The 6,000-nt window shown below is 47.4% G+C and overlaps 1 protein-coding gene across 1 annotated transcript in view; it reads right to left on the bottom strand.

Annotated features, from left to right (window-relative positions):
- Positions 1–4,483: 4,483 nt before the first annotated feature.
- HSF2BP (heat shock transcription factor 2 binding protein) overlaps positions 4,484–6,000 on the bottom strand; it is a 66,528-nt gene continuing 65,011 nt past the window's right edge. Inside the window, exon 9 of the transcript XR_009207553.1 lies at positions 4,484–5,200. The gene's annotated coding sequence lies outside the window, so the exon portion shown is untranslated. The remainder of the gene's footprint in view (positions 5,201–6,000) is intronic.

Genomic DNA, 6,000 nt, shown 5'->3' with positions numbered 1-6,000 from the left:
ACCAATGTCCCTTGCATGGTGCTACAAGAGGGGTAGGATGAGAGGACAAGGTCAGACCTTCCTCTGAGCTGATCTCTCTGCCACTGGGCAGAGGATGGCTCAGAGAGAACCCAAAACTTCTACTACTACTCAGCCTAGTGACTGCCTAAGGGTAGAAAGTTTAACCCACTCTTTCCTCTAAGGATCTCGTCATTCATTTGTGTGGTTCCAACTCTAAACGGTCTCTGAAAGGATGCGAATAAGATCTGGTTGCTGTCTGCCTGTGAATGACCCTGCTGCTGTGCAGCTCCATCAGCTCTGTGTAGAGCTCATTCTTGCTGAGCAATCACAGCTCGGCGGCTGGAAACTCAGAGATCATCAATTTCAAGAGCTGCAAAGGTGAGCTTCCTCCCGGGAGAGCCACATCCCTCCTGCAGCTGTCAAATTGGAGGAGCTGTGTCGGGGTAAAAGTGATGCAAATGAGGAGAACACTAATTTGGCAATTCATGTGCTGCATCAGGAAAACGTTATCACCTCTGAAATATCAGGGAGATAGATTGTTTACTGACGCCTTTGCAACACAAAGGTGATTTTGGTGAAATCCTTGGGTAATGATTACATCAGGAGAGTTACACCACTGAAAAAAAAAAAAAAAAATACAGCGTTTTCCATGTGTGCTGCACATTAGATTCCAGGGCTGATGAGTTCCATGGGGTTATCCCAGAGCAGAATAGAAGCAGGAGAGCTCAGATTTCTGTGTTTCATCAAGTGAAGCTGGGAGCCACAGCCAGGAGAGCTTGGTGTTGGTGAGAGAGAAAGGGAAAGGGGTCCTGATGTGCTCACAGAAGGAGCAGGAAAATGACTTCTCCATCTCCAGACATGCATCATGTCTATAACTCACTGACAATGGTGGGTTTTAACAGGAAGGAGTAGAATAAAAGCAAGAATAAACACTCTGAACAAGACAATCTGAGTTTGTATACATCAACCTTTGCAATCCAACTACAGTTTTCCTTAAAGAAAGATCCTTTTTTAAAACTTTAAATCAAGGTGCCCCCCATGAGAGCTAGTGTTTCTTTTGACCAAAACTGAAGTGTTGCTGTGATAAGGATTAGCCTTATCAGCCTGGGGGATGTGGAAGAAAGTGCACCAGGCTCAGGGTAGGGGAGGGTTCTGGAAGGGTTTGCAAACATCTGGGACATCTGGGCTGCTGAGTCACATGTGCAGAGAGAGCCTGTGCTGCAGGCAATGGCCAGATGGCAAAAGAACACAAGAAAAGCTGTGTCCCATGTGCCTCTCATACAGGACACGGGATTTGAGAGCGTAGTACAGGAAATCTTAGCCCTGACTGATGGAGAAGGGGTGTCCACTGCTAGAAACAGCAGAGGAGCATGGTTCCCATGCAGGATGAGGCACCAGCAGTGGGTCCCACCCATGGCACTGGGGCATCCCTGGGGGGATCTGTCCACCCCACGTTTGCTGAGGAGAGATCCTGCATGGGTCTGGTACCCCTGTTCTCTCCACTGGGCTCTCTTCAGGCCAGAGCTGCCAAGGGGGTCAGAGCTGTGCTTTGGCTGCTGTGCCCAGGCTCAGTCAGGGCCCTGCTGCATCTGGCTCCAGCAGCTCTGTGTAGGGAAGGCAGCACTCTCCCTGTAAGCTTTCCCTTGGAAGAGCAGAAAACCACAAGCAGCTCTCAGCAGGAAAGAAAATTGTAAGAAAAGAGAGTGATGAGATAATGTGGATGGTGATGTGCAGCAGCGAGAGAGAGGAGCAGTTGATTGTCAGTCTGATTTATTGAGCAGGGACTATTTGCAGTATCCCTGGTGCAGTGATGGAGCTCTTGTGGGGCTGAGGTGTCTGAGCCCAGTTCTGACAGCCTGGGAGTTCCTGTGCTACGAGTCCTGACTCTCCTTCCCTGCCAGGTGGAATGGACACCTGGAGTGCTTTTCTGAGTGCTTTTCTTTCCCCTCCTTTTGTTTGCCAGTGGAAGGTGGAATTTCATTGCGTGAATCTAGGAGCAAAAGCCACGAGAACAAAAAGCAAATATTGCAAGGCTGACAAAATCACAAGAGCTGGCAGCACTGCCTGGATTTGTCTGTTCAGTACTCATTCTGGAATAATTAGAAGATACTTAAGCAGCCCGCTGCCATAGACGGGGACACGCGGTGCCTTGTAAAACTCAGGGCAGAGAACAAAATGAAAAAGTAGTGCAGCCCAGCTCGCTGCAGACACAGAACTTCAGTGTGAGAGTCCTGTGGATCCAGTCTCTCTCTGTGAATGCCCATGATCCCTGCTGTGTTCCCACATCCCTGCAGGTTTCAGCACAAACAGGTACTCCTTGAGCCTTCTACCAGACTGTAGGGTGAGCAGAGGCCATATGACAAAAGCCTGAATTAAGGAAAAGAGCTGATGAACTCCAGGCATTTGCCAAGTCAATGTGTCTAGACTGCATCCAGTCAATGCTGCAGACCAGCTTTGATTCCCACTGCTTCTGGCATTCCAGTGGTGAGAAGCATTTTGCGGTGTAAACTTGTCCTTACTTCACTCACAGTTCTCTGCAGCTCTCCTGGGATTTGTTTAATATAACATGATCATCCCAGTGTCACCACAGTAAGGACCTGTGAGCCACATCCTGTGGTCCTCAGGCACATGGTACTTTCAAGGCTACAGGAACATCCACTCCAAGGCTGACAACTCCAACAAAATGTTAAAGATGCCCTTTCAGACAGCGTGGTCAGACTTTGAGTCTTCTCTCAGGTCCAAAACTTCAAAGCCATGGTTTCAAGGAGAGCAACATTTTGCATTTTCCCTCTAGGCAACAATTTATTAAAAATGCCAAGACAAGCAACTTTCCAGGGAATCCCATTTCTGCCTGCTGGAGGACAGCTGTGTTAACCAGCCACCAGTCAGACCGAGCCCAGCATCCTGCAGCTTCTGCCTGGGTCTCCTCTTTCACGCCAGTTAGAAAGCATGAGAAGAGGCTTTGCTGACAGAAAACTGTAGGAAACAAGGTATTCTCAAAAATAGTAGTTATGCAATATGGTAGGACAGAAACAAGGCAATTTCTTTTTACAAGAACCACCAGCAACAGCACCACCAGCCCTGAGAAAGAGGAATAAGACCTGTCTGACAGAGCTGGGTGAACACTCCATCAACCAAGACAACCTCAACAAGGTGATGGGTAAACAGGACAGCTTTTTCTCTGTCTGTACATACACAGACATCTGTATGTGCAGATGCACGTGTGCCATCACGTGTATTCAGGTAGAAGCATTATTCAGAGAGAGGTTAATTCCAAGCCGATGATGCCCATTAGTGCAAGGCATAACTAGCAATTTGGAAGCATTCTGAAGTGTTTCCTTCTGTGGGTGTAGAGCAGCTGAATTGGATTGTAGAGGCAGCAGTGGCTCCCCTTCAGGGATCCTCAGAAGGCAGGCTGGTGCCCCTACTTCCCCACATACCTTTCATCACAAGTCACAGTTAGGCTGCAAGGAGGATTTGCTGCCTTATCACCTCCTCCTGCCCCTTTCACTGGCATTTACATCAGCCTGAATCTGGCCTGGCTCATTCAAACAAAGCAGTAAAAAAAAAAAAAAATAAAAATCCCTACATTTTCCTAATCTCAAACGGATTTAGAGAGCCTAGTGCAGCAAAAGGCAAAGTAAAACTCCCTTGCCTGACAAGCACAATCTCGCTGATGGAAACAAAAAGACCTGTGCCAAAGGAAACCTGAGTAGTCACCTGGAAAAACCATTAACTTGAGTTACATCTATTTTCTAACGGCATATTGTGTACGTAACAACCCACCCACAAATAATTTTGGGACCAGGGATGTTCCCCCTTCCAATTGTTTTCATCATGGGGGCCGGCAGGGCTCTTACGTGCGCTTTCGACTGCTGTGGTGAAAAATGTGTTCCCTGTTTGTTCTTGTTCTGCCTCTGCAGGAAATCAGAGACTCTGGCTTCCTGTAGGCTACAGATGCTTTATTCTTTGTATTCCCCAAATAGGAAGTCCTGGGGTCACTGGCCAAATATATGGAAAGTTAATTTCATTTCAACACAGGATTAATCACTAGGAAGTGTCAGGACATTGATGGGCTGATAACAAGACAGTTACAGCAGAAACCTTTTATGGGCACCAGGGTCACAGCATTTGGCAGCAGACAAGGAGCTCTGAGTCTCCCCTCGAATGGGGAAGGAAGGCTACCTGATGGGAATTAACACCGGGAATTGTAATAGCAGTGTTTGTTTAGTGCCCTGTAAGCCTCACCAAACTTTTAAGCCTTTTCATATTTTGAGAGGAAGGTAAACTGTTTTTGATGACTAACCCCTGTTTTTGATGACTAAGCTCTGTGTTTTTACTCTACGAATCAAAACAGTCTGCGATAAACATCCTCTCCTTACCACAGCCTGGCAATGGCACAGCTCCGCTCAGTTCAAGGAGAGGCTCCTGATTTGCACCCTTGGAATCAGAGGATCATTAAGGTCGAAAAACACCTTTAAAATCATCAAGTCCAACCATCAACCCAGTGCTGCCAAGTCCACTACGAAATCCCTGAGCACCACATGTTTTAACACTTCCAGGGATAGTGATTCCACCACTTCCCTGGACAGTCTGTTCCAATGTCTGGTCACCCTTCCACAGTAAAGGAATTTTTCCCCATATCCAATCTAAACTTCCTCTGGTGCAACTTGAGGCCATTCCCTTTCACCCTGTCCCTTGCTACCTGGAAGTCACAGGTCAGTTCCCTACTGCCATTGCATGTCAGGCTAAAGGATAGAATGGGAACACTGGAAAACCCAAATTTAAATCCAGGAGCAATTAAGTAGAGTTCCACCAAGTGTGCACAGACTTTCTGTTTAAACACAGCCAACACCACACTACTGTGAGGTTAACAACTATTATGATTCCCATTATAAAGGTGGGAAAAGTGAGGTACAAAGACTGGGAGCTTGACCTGTGCCCACAGAGTTGTGGTCTTTGTCAGCATTCAGGGACTGACAGCATCGACTGTAGAATTAAAGAATCATAGAATGGTTTGGGATGGAAAGAACCTTAAAGAACATCCAGTTCCAGGCCCCCTGCCATGGGCAGGGGCATTTTCCACTCGACCAGGATGCTCAGAGCCCCGTCCAAACTTGCCTTGAACACTTCCAGGGATGGGGCATCCACAACATCTGGATAACATGTGCCAGGGCTTTCATAAATATTATGTCATCTCCTGCAACAGAGGAAGGGATGTGTCTAAATTATAGGACTTTGGGAAGACAACATGCTTCTAAAACCATCTTTATTTCAATGAGCAAATGGTGAGGGAGGAATCTCCTTTACAGAAATGAAGATTTCCCTTCACAAAGACCAGCAGGCACATGGTGCCCTTCCCAATCTGCTCTTGTGCAGTGCACAAAGCGAGCTGTCACCTCCTCCCCTCTGAAAACACACTGCAGCATGTGAGTATTTCAGCTTCTACCCTTTCTGAGCTTGTGTGACACCTGCTATGGGAAAGCTGTCATGTCAGCCCCACTGTGCTCTCTGTGCATCCTCCTCCTCTGCTGTCTGGAGCTGGAGGTGAGAAGAGCCAGGTGTGTAGAGGGGTGGCCTCAATGCCACGTGAGATCACACCACTGCCACCACCCTTCCCACAGCAGCAGAGCTGAGAGGTTCACCAAGGTCCTGAGCCACCTCACAGGCTCTTTCTCCAGGCAGATCCAACACCATAAAAATATCCCTTGATGAGCAAGATTAAAGTATCAACCCTGTGCCCTGGGAATAAACTGTTGGATGCACAGCTGGTGGGGAGAGAAGCCTTGGGGTGGGAGTGCACCAGTTTTCTGTCTGAACCCAGCTCTGCAGAGCTCGTCTCTCTTTGTAATTAATCCCTGCCTCGTTCAGTGATGCAGAGTGGACATTCACCTAAACCCATTAATAAGCTAGGGGATTTGAGCATGAGTTTAATATTAAACTCACAGTTAAGTGTTCTGCTGAATGGAAATGGAGCCAGAAATTGGCTTATGTGCTTTG

The sequence above is a fragment of the Hirundo rustica genome, chromosome 2 (assembly GCF_015227805.2).
Source record: "Hirundo rustica isolate bHirRus1 chromosome 2, bHirRus1.pri.v3, whole genome shotgun sequence".
Lineage (NCBI taxonomy): Eukaryota > Metazoa > Chordata > Aves > Passeriformes > Hirundinidae > Hirundo > Hirundo rustica.
Note: the sequence above shows the minus strand (reverse complement) of the source record. Positions and strands in the feature narration are given on the sequence as shown.